The sequence below is a fragment of the Xenopus laevis genome, chromosome 2S (genome assembly GCF_017654675.1).
Source record: "Xenopus laevis strain J_2021 chromosome 2S, Xenopus_laevis_v10.1, whole genome shotgun sequence".
Taxonomy (NCBI): domain Eukaryota; kingdom Metazoa; phylum Chordata; class Amphibia; order Anura; family Pipidae; genus Xenopus; species Xenopus laevis.
In genome coordinates, this window is record NC_054374.1 from 51,946,790 (window position 1) to 51,965,789 (window position 19,000).

Genomic DNA, 19,000 nt, shown 5'->3' on the forward strand with positions numbered 1-19,000 from the left:
TGTCACAGATAACTGACATTGAGAATTGGTAATCCATTTCTGACATTTTCTGTGGGAAAAAAAGAATATGGTTAACATTTATTCATTGTAAGCAAAATAAAAAGTTTACAAAAACTTACATCTGAAGTGTGAGTTGATTAACTGCATCCTCACATTTCTTCCACTGTCAGTAGTTTCATTACAGCTGGAGCTTAACTGCTCTTGCACACTTTCAGAATACGTTTCTATGTCAGGCACACCATGCTTTAAAGCCAGATTATGCAGAATGCAGCACACTATAATGATATTTGTTACTTTTTTGGGTGTGTATTGTAGAACTCCTCCAGATTTATCTAGACATCTAAATCTGGCTTTTAACAATCCAAATGTTCTTTCAATTACTGATCGTGTGCTGCGATGTGCTTCATTGTATTTCTCCTCAGCTTGTGAATGTGGGTTTAGTACAGGAGTCATGAGCCATGGACGACATCCGTAACCAGAGTCACCTTAGACAATAAAGAAATAATATATACATCATATATACTATATATGCATTAATATACACATTATACTAATTAAAAGGAAAATGTTGCGAAAAAGAATATAAGCTTTCTCATACTGAAATAACAAACTTTGAAATAATCAAGTTTATATTCACTCTTCCTCTCTCAGCATCTGTTTGTTTTTATTCTGTCTTCATGCAGCAGTTGGGTGTCAGACGAATGATCCAATATATCTTGTAGGGGGGGCTCCTTTCCTAGCAGATGTATTAGAGTTCACTCAAATAACTGATTCCAGTACAATCATAATATGACAAATGAACTGCCTTTTGCACAAAATCTGCATGTACAGTGAATTCTGTATCTTCTATGCAAAAGGAGCCCCGTATGAGATATATTGGATCATTCATCTGACACCCAACTGCTGCATGAAGACAGAATGAGGAGAAACAGATGCTGAGAGAGATAGTGGAAAAAAAACTTGATTATTTCAGAAACAAAGCAGAATTTAAAACTGATAAAATTTTCATTTTTGCTATAGTTCCCCTTTAACTAAAAGGTGAACCACCCCTTTATTAAATTTTTAAACTTTTTTTGTTAGCTAATCTGAAAGCTCCTTTACATCATATGCTTATGTTATGTAAGTTATTTAGGCATGAATTGTAATGCATACACAGATATACTTACCAAGTAACCAACCATCTGGCATGTGTCCATCTTCAAATTTTTGAAATAAGGAGGACTGCCGAAGAACCTACGAGTCATGTGTAGAACCTGGGAATCCTGATTTAACACTCATTATCCTATGTTTACCATCACAGACCATCTGTACATTTATTGAGTGGAAGTGCTTTCTGTTTCTATATTGCTCTTCACCATTGCGAGGAGGCCGCAGTGGAACGTGTGTACAATCAATTGCACCTAACACATTAGGCATTGCAGCTATTCGGAAAAATTCAATTTTTACATCATCCCACTGTGCTCTGTTTTGAGGGAAATTAATGTATTCTTTAGCTTTAAGTGCAATTGCTGTTAAAACAGTTTCTAAATACCTTGAAAAGGTAGGTTGACTTATGCCTGAAACAATAGATGTAACAGCCTGAAAGGAGCCTGTTGCTAAAAAGTGTAATACAGCCAGTAATTTTACTTGTCCAGGTACTGCATGTGTCCGGCCAGTCAAAGGTTCAACTTTTTCTTTTATATTATTATATAAGCTGAGTATAGCCTCTCTGTTTAGGCGATATCTCTGAACTATCTCACTGTCACTTAGGTTGTCAAGGTTAGTTCTTTCCAGAAATAGTCTAGGCCTTCTGACTTTAACAATATTCTGGTGGTTGTCAGTGTTGTTGCTTCTAGAGGTTATACTGACACGATGTCTTCTGTGTATTATGGTTCTTCTTGCTAATGAAATCGATATGTCTGACAAAATCATTTCCATTATTCTCACCGACTACTCACTGTCCTGCGGCGATCGTTATGCGTAATACGCATCACACAATAACGCTACGCACGCAACTACCACAATCACGCGAGATTTTGTAATGTGTAATAGAGATAACACTGGACAACAGAAGAATGGAGCAACAATCTGTGTTAGCCAAAAAAAAAAATTTCACCCTTGAGGATCTGCATTTTATGGTTGACTACCTAGATAAGTATACATATGACAATCCACCAGTTGTGAATACGAATGCTTATAAGCACAAAGTTATGGGAAAGTTAGTGCGAATATTAGGACGCAAGACTGGAGTTCAAAGATCTATAAAAGAAGTTCAAGTACGCTATTCAGATCTAAAAAGAAGGGAAAAGAAGCTATATTTACAGATACTACAAGACATAGGTGCATATACTGTATGCCTTATACCAATATGAGTATGAGTTATTTTATGTTATTTATTGTATTAACTGATCATATACATTTTTTAGGTAAGTCAACAGAAGCCATGGAAAATGAACCTGGTACAAGTCAAAAAACAGGTAATTATATATGTCTTTCTATGATTTCAAAACTTTTTTATCGTTGTTTCTATTATCAGTTTTAATTTAATTTATATTTATTTTATAGCAAGTTCCCAGGGTGAAACTTCAACAAATGAAGCTGAAAAAAGCCAAACATCAGGTATAATGATGAATGTATTTATTTTTTCCCTCATCTTTTTCCCTTTATCATTTCTTTTTTTCTAACAACTCTTGCTATCATTCTCTTTAGACTACTGTATTTACCTTATTCTTCTATCTGCTCTCTCTCTCTCTCTCTCTCTCTCTCTCCCCCCCCCTATTTCCCAAGACTTTTCGCTTACATTCCTTTCTACTTTCTTCTGTTTTCTTAATAATGTTGAAGTCTATAGAAAAATAGTATATAGGCAACACTGTTATAGTTATTACTTACTATTATCAATAATAGAGAATTATTTGGCAAATCCAAATGGAAGCTCAGTCTGTTGTAAAACATTTTTAAAATATATCACCCGTATAGAATCGATTTGTAGTCAAAAGTGAACTTATGATCAGTTACTGTATACGATGAGCAGCAGTGTTATAAAGTTGTTTTTTTTGTAGATACAATTGATTCAACAACTTCTACAAATGCAATGCCTTCATCTAAAAAAAGAAACAAAAAGAAAAAACATACATGTGATTGTGACATTCACCTAACTGAAGTGAAAGAGATAATACAGAAAGTGGACAACAAAGTGGACTTTCTGCTTCAAAAAATGGAACCCTTACTCAAGGTTTCTTTTGTAATCCAGCAAGATGCAGAGCAACAGTCACAAGTTTAGAAAAATATTTTATTGTAGTCATTACATTTAGATTTATGGTGTTTTTTTAGATAAAGGAATAGTGACACATTCCATATTTTAATACATTCCATATTTTAACTACAACATGCCAACTTGGAATATAAACAGTGAATTTTTTTTACAAATTTTTTTCAATTACACACACATCCCCGCAATACTTTGTTTTACTAACTCACATCAGTCAGTAACTTCATGAGTGACATCATACTTGAGGGGGGTGTCAACTTGTCAAAAATGTAGGAATCTGCATTCAGCCTAATTGCACTTTTTATAATGAAAGCTTCAATCCACTCAGAAGGATTTAACGATCATCCTGGAATATCAGCCTTTCATTGAGAAAGAGGAGAGCACTCAAACTTGTCTGTTTAGTGATTAATATTTATTCATTCTGCTAAACACAGTGTTTAGCAGAATGAATAAACATTTATCAAAGCAGTTAATCTGTGTTTGAGTGCTCTTCTCTTTCTCATTGAAAGGGGGTGTCAAACTTCAGAGAGGTTGGAGGACAATGTGGAGTGTGTCACTATTCCTCTTGGGCATTACCCTTTCTTTATTTTCATTGATAAGATAATGCAAAAATTGCAGATAATGCCAAACATTTTTTCTATTGTTTAATTATGTTATCCTATATGTGACTGTGTTAATAATAACTGTAACACAACAGACCATTGTGTTGCATAGTTAATTAAGGAGACAATACATATTCTAAAATTGATAGAAACACATAAGTAAATTATGTGTATCTACATATTACATAAGTAATTATGTTTTGAACATATGCTATTGGGTATTACCCTTCCTTTATTTTCATTGAGAAGATAATGCAAAAATTGCAAATAATGCCAAAAAAGTTTTCCTGTGTTTAATTATGTTAATCTACAGATAATTCTTTAATAGTAACTAAATTCTCAAATGTGACTGTGAGAATAATAAGAGCAACTGTAACACAACAGACCATTGTGTTGCCTAGTTAATAATTCAAAGTTGATATACAGGCATAAGTAAACTTTACACAATAAAAATAAGTCTCTGGTGTACTTTTGTTGGCTGAGAAGTAGTTTTTTTTATCAATTACTATTCTGTCTGTCTGTCTGTATATGTATAGGGTGATACAGTCTCTTATCTGTCTGTCTATCTATATCCATCTCTCTTCCCCCTCGTTATCTATCTATCATCTCTCGTCTCTGACTGATTCACCTGTGCCAATGACCGATTCACCTGCGATAATTCACCTGTGGAGCCTCTTGTGCCACTGACTGATTCACCTATCTATCTTCATTCTCTATTTCTCTACGTAGTTAGTTAAATAGCGATCATGGTCTCTGTCTAAACTGTTTCATCTAGCTCTAATTATGTTTTATGAAGCTACATACATTTTGCTATATGTACTGGATCATTAACAAAGAATTTCAGCAACATTTATTAAGGCAAGAACAGCAACCAATATAAAATCGTCATTGATCCATAGGCGTATTTTAACAGCGAATTTTGAATCGTAATTTATAGAGAGAAATAAAAACGCCACTTGATGAATAAGCGATTCTTATCCAGTGGCAGAAAATCTCGTGACTTGCGAATCATGGTGTATGTATAACGCAGCCATCGAGTTTTTCCCGGTAACTACATTAATAAATTGGCGGATTTCGATTTACCGTATATTAGTGCGTAAATGTATGCGTATTATTCATACGAGCCTTTATAAATGTCGCCCTTAGTTGATACATTTCTTATCTTTGTCCCTGCTAAGCAGAATCTCTGGGTTTCATTACAGGCAGCTGTTAGAATTGATACAATTGTTGCTAATACTCCAGAGATGCTGCTGAGAAATGTATCAACTAAATGTTGCAAAATTGTAACAGTTTAGAGTCTGCACCTGAATTACTGGAAGGTCTGTATTTTTTACCTACTTGTGCCCAATGGCGTAACTAGATATTACTGGGCCCCACAGCAAATTATTTTTCAGGCCCCCAAAATTTTTAGCAGTTGACTTGTTTTACCAATATTTATTGAAACTGTATATGAATTAGGGCCTCGTGGGGCCCCTATACCTACTGGGCCCCCCTGCAGGTGCAGGGTCTGCTTCCTCTATAGTTACGCCCCTGCTTGTGCCCCACTCTAACTCTAAATCCTGCTCCACTCTGCCCCTCATACTACTTCATTTGACTACACTGGCCCATAGAGTATTAAGTGATAGACTCCTTAGTTTTAAGTCTACCATATAGGTAGGGGTGGATTAATTTTTTTACATTAAAATAATGCATTATTTATTTACCCACAGTTGAAAGATTATGACAAGCCATATTTATCAATTTTGTGGTGTGACAAATACAATGTCCTGCATTTTGTGGATTAATTTTTCTTTGTGCCTCACACCACTCCAACCCTAAATCCTGCTTCAGCTCTGCTCCTTGTCCCACTTCATCTGAAAACACTGTCAATAGGGTGTTATGGGCCCGGATATACTTTGTGCCTTAATTTTGCATATAAGATATATACCTTCTATATTCAGTATCTTCCAATACCTACCTATACCTTCCTAATAAGAAATGAGACTTTGGCATAGAAATCCACACACAGTTTACCACTTAGTTTTACATTACATGATAGTGTTTTTTATTTTGAAATTGTTATTTGGTGCAAAGCAAGAAAGACACTGTGAAAAACTGGGTGGTGTTATTCTGCCATAATGATAAAAAAAAAAATCAGCCTCACCAAATTTTTCCTGCTGCTGGTTACCTGTGATGAGTCGCCCTCTAATGGTCACAAGTTTTAATGAAAATGAGCAAATGTATTAAAAACATAATATAAGCGATTTGATTTATCAGGGACAGATTTATGGGATATCTGTCAACCCATTTCACTCAAGTTTTTTAAATATTTTCTATAGACAGATTTATATTTTTCTGGCATGAACTAGAACTGGAAAGATTTTTTAATTATGTGCAAAAACATACAACAATTTCTCAACAGTTGCAAATTTCACTTTGCTGTCCATTGTAATATTTATCAATGGTTTAAGCATTTTTGCCAGACCTTCATTAATCTGTCGCTATGTGTTTGTTACATAGAAGGATGCACCAAATAAATGCAAGCAACTTACTTAAATTCAGTTAATTTTTTTTCACATGATTGGGTAACCTTAGGCATGGCTCTGTGGAATAGCCATCTTTCAGCTTTTAACTAATTTTTAACCTGGGGGTATGGCAGATTTTGCATGGGTGACTAATTGCCCAATACCATCACCCTTAATGTTATATGACAATAGGTAGTATGAGCATAAACAGAAATGGATAACACTGAGTTTAAAACAGTGTGACAATAAACAAAGCACACAAATGGTACCCTCAACTGTTAGGGGGAACTACGTACAACCCAAAAAATCTCTATATGGGATTAATAACAGATTGAATAAGATTATGAATTTAGCAAAGCAGGGAAAATAACATACTGTAGTTGTACTTAGATAAGCATAACGTTAAAGTGGACATGTTTACAAAGGAAGCTATGATCGTATAGTATCACTTTAAGGATTTTTAATGATGTTATGGTTTTAGACAAAATATTTACAGTACTGAAATAAACAAGTCTGTTGCTGTGCCGTATGTGACTGCTGTGCCGTATGTGACTTGTGCAGTGGGAGAGGTGGTCAAGCTAGTGGCTGCTGACCTCACTCCCTGGCCCTCTGCACATCTGAAAGAAGGAGAATGTAGGCGCAGGGATGCTGGAGGGGCTCGGGCAGCAGGGTGCATGACAGCATCCACTGGTGGGCCCCCAGTCTGACGCTGTGCTAGGGTAACTTGGACCCTAGCAACTAGATTGTTGAAATTGCACACTGGAGAGCTGCTGAATAAAAAGCTAAATAACTCAAAACCACAAATAATAAAAAATGAAAATCAATTGCATATCACTTTCTACATAATACTAAAAGTTAATTTAAAGATGAACAACCCATTTAATGCACTCCCCTTAGAGCACCACTGCAGATGCATTACATAGTGGCTTGTCTTTCAGTATAACAACAAAATGATCACACTCTTTTCTGACGGTGGGTCTGCTATAATGAAATGTGTCAACAATAAGCATGGTAAATGAATAAAGGGTACATTCGATTTTCCTTTGTTTCGTACCAGTCCTGATATTTTACAACAATATTTATTCACATTTTTATTTGCTATGGGAGCTAAAATACTATGTAAATCTCTAATTTGCAAGATTATTTATTTAATAATTAATTATTTATTAACTTCAGAGATGGCTAAAAATCACATTGTATGTTGAGTGGGAAAAGAATAACATTAAATGGATAAGTCAACACCTACCTATTAATCTGACAGTGACACAGAATTAAGTTGATGGCCATGGACATATCCAATCCAAAATCTCATTCATGTGGTTGCTTTGATCTTTTTTTAAACACTAACCCTTAAATGTCTTAATTGGTTTACTGCAATTATACAAGTTATTTGTATTTCACAATATCCCATTGTTCTTTTGAGTAAAGTTACCAGATTATGTGAAAAACTGAGGACACTTCCAGTAACCCTCTAGCAGTCTAGCTAGATTCTATAGATGTGTGCAATAACTGCCAGAAACCAGAAGCATCCTGTACTTTTCATATAATCTGTGCTGAATAAAACTGAAAATCTATCAAAATAACTATGACCATGGCCAGTTACCAGATGCAGCAAAAAGACTCCTCTGGTAACTTTAAGAGCCGTGCAGCAAGTGCAATAGCTTATCTTAGAATAACTGTTTATCTTATTATGCAAAAACAGTTTTGGATGTAGATTCTATTTTTGATTGCATTTGATTAAAGGCGTGGCTCACCTTAAAGTTAACTTTTATGTAATAGTATGGCTAATTCAACAAAACTTTTCTATTGGACTTTAAATTTGAATTTGTTTTATAGTTTTTGAATTATTTGTCGCTTCTTACTCTTTCCAGCTTTCAAATACAGGTCACAGACCCCATCTAAAAAAAACCAAATGCTCTGTTAGGCTACAAATGTATTGTTATTGCTACTTTTTATTACTCGTCTTTCTATTCAGGTCCTCTCCTGTTTATATTCCAGTCTCTTATTCAAATCAATGCATGGTTGCTAGAGTAATTTGGACACTAGCAACCAGATTGTTGAAACTGCAAACGAGAGAACTGCTGATTAAAAAAAAAAAATAACTCAAAAACCGCAAGTAACAAACTTTAAAACCAATTGTAGATTGTCTCAGACAATCAGGGGCGGGCCCTGATGCATGGCGCGCAGCCGGGCCCCACCCCCCCCTCCGTACACGATGGCTTTCACTGGCGCACCCCCTGCTCCCCCGGTAGTTCCGCCACTGCACCCTAGACAGGTGCCTTTTCTGTCTACCCTTAGTTCTGGCCCTGATGAAGATGTATGTCTTAATGTGTGTTACAGCCTTACTTGCAATGCTCCTGAGGAACATGAGAGGGTGAAAAATGTAATTTAAATCATAGGGTGAAAAATGTAATTTAAATCATAGGGTGAAAAATGTAATTTAAATCATAGGGTGAAAAATGTAATTTAAATCAAAGGGTGAAAAATGTAATTTAAATCATAGGGTGAAAAATGTAATTTAAATCAAAGGGTGAAAAATGTAATTTAAATCATAGGGTGAAAAATGTAATTTAAATCATAGGGAAAAAATGGGTGGGGGTAAAAAGCAGCAACAATTATGTCTAATGTGCTATTTGAAAACAATTGTACTTAAAAAAGGAGTTTGAAAGTTGAACTGTCGCTTTAACAGCGACAGTGAAAAGGTCACAAGCTGAGAGTACTGCAAATATGGCTGGTTGCCTCCTTGTTTCAGTAAAGCACTTTCATCCTCCAGGCACATCTAAGGGATTATTTACGTGTGATTCTGTTGGATCCGATGCTGCGTGCAGCGTTTGACTCCGGCAATCGTGACGCGTCGGAAGAACGATGCGACACCATGTGACTTTTGTATTACTTACCTTGTTTCCTGTCGCATCCGACTTGGCGTGGGCATTTTGTCGCCAAGCGTCGGATCCGACAGAAGCGCACGGAAATCATCAGTGTCGGACTGGCCCACCGGGATACCAGGAAAAATCCCGGGGGGCCAAGGTGTCAGTGGGCCCTCATGCTGCTAAACTTTTGGCCTATTTCATGGCCATTCCCTATTTCTATGAGAACAAAGAGGCTAAATAGATGGAATAATTGATTATAGTATGTAAAGAAAACAGACTAGGAGAATAGAGGTTGATTGAGGAGATGAAGAATAATAGTACTGTGAGTGGCCCCCTGGTCTAAGGTTTTTGGGTGGGCCCCTGGTGTCCTAGTCCGACACTGGAAATCGTCCATGTAGTGCTACCCTAAACCAAAAAAATGCTTGGCAAAAACTTGTTGTCACATAGTGGATGAGGTTGAAAAAAGACACAAACACGTTTAAACTTTTTGACCTGACTAAGGAAAACAAAAGAATCTTTTTCAGTTTGTCTCAGAGGGCCGAAAACCTTCCTTCATGATGCCAAGATGGCAATTAGACCAGTCCCTGGATCAACTATGTTCAAAGCTAATTTTAGTAACTTTGTATTAAAGGAGAAGGAAATGCTGCATTTACTTGAGGGTGCCAAAAGTTAGGTACCCCAAGTGTATATACTTACCTAAAACCCAGGGCCAGTGCTCCTATCAGCAGAAAACTGCACCGCCCCAGGGTTATTCCAGCGAGCACCACGGATTGCTTCTCTTCTGGCTTCTTCTGTTTTCAAATTTCCCGGGGCAGATGCATGCACAGTAGAATGCAAAAGCAGAATTTTAAGTTAAAGTTCGGCTTTCCACTCAAATGCGCATGCACAGCTGCTAGAAGACAGAAGAAGCCGGAAGAGAATCACTCCGTGGTGCTCACTTGAATAACCCTGGGCCGGTGCAGTTTTCTGCTGATAGGTAGGGATGGGCGAATAAATTCGCGCCGAATTTCTGCGTTTTGCCGCGGGCGAATTTTTTGCGAAATTGCGGCAAAAATTTGCCTCGCGACTCGTTTTGCCGCGCGTCAAAATTTTCGTCGCGCGACGAGCCGCGACGCCGCGAGTGCGCGTCAAAAAAAAAAGACGTGCGACAAACTGAACGTCACCCACAGCCAGGGCCGCCATCAGGGGGGGACAGGGGGGACAAGCGTACCGGGCCCGGGCATGAAGGGGGGCCCGGCAGCGCTGCATTTTTTTGAAGATCCGGGCCCCCCTTACGAGCGCCCGAGCCGTACGTCTTGCCTCTTCAGTGCCGAATGCGGAAGTGCCGAAAAGCCGAAGCCAATGCGACGAAAAGACCCGAAGTCACGGAAAAAGCCGAAGTCCCGAAGTCACGAAGCGCCGAAAAGACCCGAAGTCACGAAAACAGCCGAAGCCGAAGTCCTGAAGCAGCGCAAAGACCCGAAGTCACGAAAACAGCCGAAGCCGAAGTCCTGAAGCGGTGAAAAGACCCGAAGTCACGAAAGGAGGCGAAGTTGAAGTACTGAAGCCATGAGTTCAATTCTACTGAACACCAGTTTGTGTTTTTTTTTTTTTTAATCCCCTGGCCACCAATGTATTATTTTAATATTCTATAGGCCCCTGCCACCAATCTTTTTTTTAAAACTTTTGTTTTTGGGGCCCCAATTTTTTTTTAACTCGTAAGGGGCCCCTTGCCACCATTGTTTTTTTTTGGGTTTTTTTTTTAAAAAAAAAATTAATTTTCTTTTTGGTGGCCCCAAATTTTTTTAACTTGTAAGGGGGCCCCTGCCACCAGTTTTTTTTTTTTTTCAAAAAAAAATTATTTTTTTTTTAAATTTTTTTTGGGGCCCCAATTTGTTTTTAACTTGTAAGGGGGCCCCTGCCACCATTTTTTTTTTTTCCCAAAAATTTTTTTTTCTCCAAATTTTTTTTTTGGGGCCCCAATTTGTTTTTAACTTATAAGGGGGCCCCTGCCGCCAATGTTTTTTTTTTTTTCAAAAAAAAATTAATTTTTTTTCAAATTTTTTTTTGGGGCCCCAATTTGTTTTTAACTTATAAGGGGGCCCCTGCCGCCAATGTTTTTTTTTTTTTTTCAAAAAAAAATTAATTTTTTTTCAAATTTTTTTTTGGGGCCCCAATTTGTTTTTAACTTAGAAGGGGGCCCCTGCCACCAATGTTTGTTTATTTTTTAGTTTTTTTTACATTTTTTTTTGTTGGGGCCCCAAGTTTTTTTTAACAGGGGGCCCCTGCCACCAATGTTTTTTAAAAAAAAAAATTTAAATTTTTTTTTTTTGGGGCCCCAATTTTTTTTATAAGGGGGCCCTGACCATCAATAGCTTTTTACAACTTGTGTGGGGGGGGGGGTTACTTTTTTAGCGCTGATGTCTGTGTGGTCTTTTAACTGCGATGTGGGCGGGATATGGGGCGGAGCTTGGTCGTAAGTGTGGGCGGGGCCCAGGGGGCCCCAAAAACTTTGTTGTACGGGGCCCCGTGATTTCTAATGGCGGCCCTGCCCACAGCAGCCAATAAGATGTGAGCCATCCCACTGTCTATATAAGGAGCTGCAGAGGCGGCCATTACTCGTGTCGTTTTTGGTAGAGGTAGAGAGAGCAGGATAGTGAGAGATTTGTGTGTGATTTAGCTAGTGGAGTTTGTGTAGAGAGCTTTTTTTTTTTCTGAGTCAGTGCAAGTGGAGGTTGTGGATTTCAGTTTACTGTTTTCCCTCTTCTGCTTGCCTGCTCACCACCCAATAGCCCTTTTTAAGGCTAACTGTCTTTGTCTTTGTCTGTGCTGGTGTGTGTACTCCTTGTGGGTGCACACTTCTGCTGAGGGGATTTAGTTGAGGGTTTTATTTTTTTCTCCTTTCCTTCCCCGAAATATCCAAACCCCCCCTATTTTATTTTTTTTTAGTTTAGTTGCCCAATATGACGGGCCGTGGGAGAGGGGGGAGGGGTGGTGTGGTGGTGGGAAGAAGGGTGGGATAGGGAGGGGTGGCTGAGGAAGAGGTCGTGGTGCTGGCCGTGGGCATCCAACCCCACAACAGCCCAGCCCATGTGCCATGCCCAGTCTGGGCACTGTAGCGCAGCACAAGCTGCCATCAAAGCAGCTGCCATCACAGCAGCAGCTGCAACAACAACAGCAGCAGCAGCAGCCGCAACAACAGCAGCAGCAGCAAATGCCACAGAAGCAGGTGGCTTTGGGTCGCAGTGGGGCAACTGGCACACGTAGGAATGTGCCAGATTTTTTTGCCACTGCTTCGCGACCCATACGCTCGCAGCAGGCAGAGGCAGTGGTAGACTGGCTGACCCAGGCTACCTTGTCTGCAGCGGGCACCAGTGAGCGGCAGGAGGTGGCATCACCTGCTAGCTCAGTGTGGGATGACACCCCATCCCTCTTATTTGATCCTGAGGTGGACTTGGGCCCAGACACCCAGGATCTTTTTGATGATCAGGCAGGAATGGGGGGGGTGTGCTGTATTGCATCAGCTATGCGTGATGTTGTCTACTGTTCTGTCCTGCTCACTGTCTGAAGTAAGATTGACAGGCAGATAACCCTTCTTCAAAGTACCACACTGTGTAAGTTGTTAACTTGTTTAATGGGTATTTAAAGATGAAAGGGTAAAACTGAAATACATACAAATAAAGAGGTATAAGAGGCTGGACTGGTAAAACAATATACATACAGTACACATGCATATACATTACACAGATGTAATAAATCTGTTACCAAACAGAAACAAACCTCTCTATCTAAGATGCAAAAGCTGAGTATATTAAACAAATAGAACTGTATACACTCACCAACAATGCTGCATAGGGCCTGTTTAGCATGGAGAAAGTTGAAAGCACATGAGATGAACTGCACAGGCTGGAAACACCTACTTCCTGTGACCTGGAGTTATGACATCAGAGGTCAATAACTAACTTTATTAAACAAATAACTAACACCAGGAAATATCTACAAGTGTCCAGTAGATGGAGCTGAAGGACTTCTCATACCTGTAATCAAATGAAAAGACATATACCTGTCCTAACAGTGTAATGGAAACTTCAACTCTCACCCAAGATGGCGTCCAAGATGGCAACCTTCTGCTCCACCGCATGGCTCCTGCCGGGCGCTTTCCTGTGACATCAGCGCCTTCTCCATCTAGGATTGGTCGCCGGCGACGGAACGGACGCCGGCGTCAGAATCGGGCGCCGGCGTCAGGACGTCAGCGTGGGGACGCTGGCGTCAGCGTCTGACGCCACCGCGTCAGCGTCTGACGCCAGCGCGTCAATATTTTGGCGCCAAGACTTGGACTATTTAAACCCCATTTCCCCTGTCTTCATTGCCCAATTATAGGTTCCTTTGACTAGTGTTCCTGGGTGTGACTTCTATTCTGATTATTCGTGTATTGACCTTTGCCTGTTTTTCGTATCTCCATTGTCTGCCGCCTGAATTGATCTTTTGCCTGTACCTTGACTACTCTTCTGGATAAACCCTTTTTGTACCTCGAACCCGGTTGTGTCTCCTCTTTGGTCCACTACTATTACTGCTGCGCCTTCGGGCCCATTACAGTATAATTGGGCCATGGACCCTTCGGAGGAGGCCCAAGCACCTCTTGATGTCGGAGGGGCTATTCGTGGGTTGGCTTCTCGTATGAAGACTTATGAAGCTCAACAATCCCATTTTGGCCAGGCCCTCGAGGCGATTCTGGAGAAGTTGACTGCTCTGTCTCCCGTGGTTCCGCCGGTTGTGCCTGCTCCGGCCATACCTATTCCGCTCCAGGTTTCTGAGCCTCGTATTCCTGCTCCACCTCTCTTCAGTGGTGATCCTGAAGCGTGCAGAGGCTTTATTAACCAATGCGAGATTCAGTTTGCCCTGCTTCCTGGTCAGTTCGTTTCTGAACGTGCAAAGGTGGGTTATATAATCACTCGTCTGCAGGGAAAAGCTTTGGAGTGGGCATCACCCTTTTGGGAAAAGGAGGATCCGCTGATTGACAACGCCAGGGCGTTTGTCCAAGAGCTTCGCACCGTGTTTGATGCTCCAGGTCGTGCCACTGCATCCTCCGCTAGGCTTTTTCAACTGCAGCAAGGTGTTCGCTCTGTCTCCGAGTATGCCATTGAATTTCGCACCCTGGTGGCGGAGACTTCTTGGAACAACGACGGTTACCATGCTGCCTTTTACAATGGTCTTGCCATGCGGATTAAGAATGATCTGGTGTCCCGTGAAATTCCCCCCAGATGGGAGGACCTGGTCGCTTTGGCAGTGAAAGTGGATACTCGCCAGCGAGAATTCCAGGTCGAATTAGACCGTGAACGCTCTAAAAGAAGTTCCCGATTTCAGCCTATCCTGGCTCCCCGCTTCCAGAGACCGTTACTCTACGACCCTGCTTACACCTCGTCCTCTCCAACCCCCGCGACGTCTGCTTCTTCCTCTTCATTACCAGCAGAGGAACCGATGCAGATCGGACGGGCCCGTCTTTCCGAACAGGAGAAGAATCGGAGAAGGGCGGCGGGTTATGTCTCTATTGTGGGGGCAAAGCTCACTTTGCTCTGGAATGCCCAGTGAAGCCGGGAAACGCCAAAGCCTAGGTAATTTTGGGGAGACTTACCTGGGTGGGATTTGTCGCTCTCCCCATTCTTCTGCTCAACGTTTCCTCCTCCCAGTGCAGATCCAGTTTGGTTCCAAAGAGATCTCTTCTCAGGCCTTTCTTGATTCCGGTGCCGCAGGAAATTTTATGGACCGTGTGTTCGCTGCAACCCACTCCATTCCTCTCCAATCCTTGGCGATTCCGCTTCGAGTCCTGGCAATCGATGATCGGCCCTTATCTTCTGCGACCATCTCACAGTCCACTCAAGAACTCTCTTTCAAGGTGGGCTCTTTGCATCTGGAAAGACTGTCTTTTCTTCTTATTGATTGCCCTCCACTCCGGTTGTTTTAGGTCTACCTTGGTTATGTCTCCACAATCCTGTTATCGATTGGTCCTCTACTCAAGTTTCCAGGTGGAGTCCATTTTGTGTACGGAACTGTTTACCTGCTGCTCCTGTCGTCAAAATTTCTTCTGTGTCTTCAAATTCTTCTCTTCCCTCCGTATATCAAGCATTTGCCGATGTCTTTAATAAAAATTCTGCCGAAAACCTTCCACCTCATCGTCCATACGACTGTCCAATTGAACTTTTATCCGGCTCCATGCCTCCTCGCGGCCGCACCTATCCACTTTCTCCCTCGGAGACTTCTGCAATGAAATCCTATATCCAGGAGAATCTGCAGAAAGGATTTATTCGTCCTTCCATCTCCCCTGCAGGAGCGGGGTTCTTCTTTGTTGAAAAGAAAGATGGTAGTTTGCGGCCCTGCATTGATTACAGAGGACTTAACAAGATCACCATTAAAAACAGGTACCCTCTTCCTCTCATTTCTGAACTGTTCGATCAACTTAGGGGTGCCAGTCTCTTCACTAAATTGGATCTTCGTGGGGCCTATAACCTCATTCGGATTCGTGAGGGGGACGAATGGAAGACCGCTTTAATACTCGTGATGGTCATTATGAGTACCTAGTCATGCCTTTTGGTCTCTGCAATGCCCCTGCGGTCTTCCAGGAATTTGTTAATGACATTTTTCGAGATTTATTGGGGCAGTGTGTGGTCGTCTATTTGGATGATATTCTTATTTTTTCTAAAAACCTCCAGGAACATCGCAGCCAAGTACCGTGAAGTACTATCCCAGACTGAGGAAAAACAACCTTTACGCCAAGTTGGAAAAGTGCACCTTTGAAGTCTCTTCTATTCCTTTTCTTGGGTACATTATTTCTTCCCTAGGCTTCAGGATGGATCCGGCCAAGGTCTCTGCAATCCTGGGACTGGCCTCTTCCTACCAGTGTTAAAGCTGTTCAAAGGTTTGTTGGCTTTGCCAATTACTATAGACAGTTCATTAAAAACTGCTTCTTCCAGACTTTTCTCCAATTCTTGCCCTGATCCGTGGTGGAAACAAAACCTCAGCACTGGCCCCTCAAGCTTTGGAAGCCTTCAAATCTCTCAAAGAAGCATTCTCCTCCGCTCCAGTCCTTAGACACCCCGAACCTCTTCAACCCTTTTTCATCGAAGTGGATGCCTCGGACGTCCGGTGCTGGTGGCAGTGTTATCCCAGAGATCTTCTTCTGACGGTAAACTTCATCCATGTGCCTTCTTTTCCAAAAAATTTTCTTCCCCCGAACAGAACTATGACGTTGGCAACCGGGAGCTTCTTGCTGTTAAGCTGGCCCTGGAAGAGTGGAGACACTTATTAGAGGGCTCTTCGGGTCCCAGGTAACGATCTTTACTGACCACAAAAAATCTCGAATTTATCCAGTCTCTCAAACGCCTCAATCCCCGGCAAGCCAGGTGGGCACTTTTCTTTTCTCGTTTTAATTTTGTTATTACTTTTCGCCCTGGGGTCCAGGAACAGGAAGGCCGACGCATTATCCAGAAGCTTTATTCCTGAAGACTCTTGCTCCAAAGATCCTGAACCTGGGTTGTTCCTTCCTCCAAGATCATCGCAGCTTTGTTTCCTTTCCTGCGCTTCTCAGTTACTCTCCGCTCAAGCTTCTGCTCCTGAAGAGACTCCGCCTGGGTTTAGCTTTTGTTCCTCCAGAGTTTCGTCCTGCCATCTTGGTCCCACTCCCACAATTCTAAACAGGCTGGTCATCCTGGATTAAAAAGGACTACCGAACTTTTGTCTCGTTTGGTTCTGGTGGCCATCTTTAAGGAAAGACGTTAAAGACTTTGTTTCATCATGTTCCACCTGTGCGTTTCTAAGTCTGGACATTCCCCCCCTAAGGGTTTTTGTTGCCTCTACCCATTCCTTCTAAGACCTGGACTCATATTTCCATGGACTTTATTGTCGATCTTCCAAATTTCTTCCGGCCACACTGTCATCTGGGTGGTGATTGACAGATTTAGTAAGATGGCTCATTTCACTCCCCTCCGCAAACTGGCCATCTGCCCCGGAACTTTCTGAACTCTTCATTAAACATATGTTTCGTCTCCATGGTTTTCCTGCTGAAATTGTGTCTGATCGTGGTCCTCAGTTTGTGTCTAAATTTTGGAGGTCTCTGTGTAAAGCTTTGAACATTTCTCTTCAATTTTCTTCCGCTTACCATCCTCAATCCAATGGGGCCGCCGAACGTGTCAACCAAGCATTGAACAGTTCCTACGTTGTCACGTGTCCCTGTGTCAGGATGACTGGTCAGACCTTCTTCCATGGGCGGAATTTGCCCACAACAATTCCCTGCATTCTTCTTCCCAGAAGTCTCCTTTTTTCTGTGTTTTTGGTTTAAACCCTTTTGGCATTTCCTCAGGACCTCCTACTCACCAACGTGCCTGCCGCCAATGATCAAGCAGCTCATATGATGGCCATCTGGCAGGCTACTGCCGCTAATTTGGAAAAGAGTGCTTCTTCCCAGAAGAAATTTGCCGACAAAAAGAGGATTGCTTCTCCAACATACTCTCTTGGTGACAAGGTTTGTTGTCTACTCGTAATATTCGTCTCAAGATTCCCTCTCCTAACTTGGTCCCAAGTTCATCGGTCCCTTTCCCATCATCGAGGTCATCAATCCTGTGGCTGTCCGTCTTCTTCTTCCACCTGAAATGAGGATCCCCTAATGTGTTTCATGTGTCTCTTCTTAAACCTGCAGTCTCCTCTCCCTCTTCTTCTTCCACAGCTCCTGTTGTCGTCAATGATTCTTTGGAGTTCGAAGTCAATCGAATCTTGGATTCCCGCATTTCCAGGGGTACTCTCCAATATCTCATTGAATGGAAGGGTTTCGGTCCTGAGGAGTGCTCCTGGGTAAAGAACTCTGACGTTCATGCTCCCATCCTTGTCCGCAGGTTCCACAAACAGTTTCCTTCTCGTCCTGGTCCTGGTGGTCCTGAGGCCCCCCCTAGGGAAGGGGGTACTGTAATGGAAACTTCAACTCTCACCCAAGATGGCGTCCAAGATGGCAACCTTCTGCTCAACCGCATGGCTCCTGCCGGGCGCTTTCCTGTGACATCAGCGCCTTCTCCATCTAGGATTGGTCGCCGGCGACGGACGCCGGCGTCAGAATCGGGCGCCGGCGTCAGGACGTCAGCGTGGGGACGCTGGCGTCAGCGTCTGACGCCACCGCGTCAGCGTCTGACGCCAGCGCGTCAATATTTTGGCGCCAAGACTTGGACTATTTAAACCCCATTTCCCCTGTCTTCATTGCCCAATTATAGGTTCCTTTGACTAGTGTTCCTGGGTGTGACTTCTATTCTGATTATTCGTGTATTGACCTTTGCCTGTTTTTCGTATCTCCATTGTCTGCCGCCTGAATTGATCTTTTGCCTGTACCTTGACTACTCTTCTGGATAAACCCTTTTTGTACCTCGAACCCGGTTGTGTCTCCTCTTTGGTCCACTACTATTACTGCTGCGCCTTCGGGCCCATTACAAACAGTACACTCCCCGCCTGGTGTCTGTAAGATCACCACAATTATTCTAATCCAATCAGGGAGCAGGGTCTTCAGACTGAAGAAGAAGGATGAGCTCTGTCACTAGTCTGAAGAATAATGTAGAACTCCCATCTCTGGCAATCTTTATTTCCACTTTGCGAACTTTGCCATCTTTATCAGGGAAAGTCTTTGTTACACGACCCATAGGCCATTCATTCCTCTTGGTATGTTGATTAAAGATCCAACACACCTCTTGTTTGGAAAGGAAACTTTCTATCTCTTCATAGTTAAGGTTGGAAGAGATTCCAAGTTCACGGCATGCTCCAACGAAG

The 19,000-nt window shown here is 41.7% G+C and overlaps 1 protein-coding gene across 1 annotated transcript in view; it reads right to left on the reverse strand.

Moving 5' to 3' along the window:
* The window catches only part of LOC108709433 (protein Shroom2), a 56,520-nt gene extending 43,304 nt beyond the window's left edge, over window positions 1-13,216 (reverse strand). The window contains exon 1 of the mRNA XM_041583775.1: window positions 13,042-13,216. The gene's annotated coding sequence lies outside the window, so the exon portion shown is untranslated. The remainder of the gene's footprint in view (window positions 1-13,041) is intronic.
* Window positions 13,217-19,000: the final 5,784 nt, after the last annotated feature.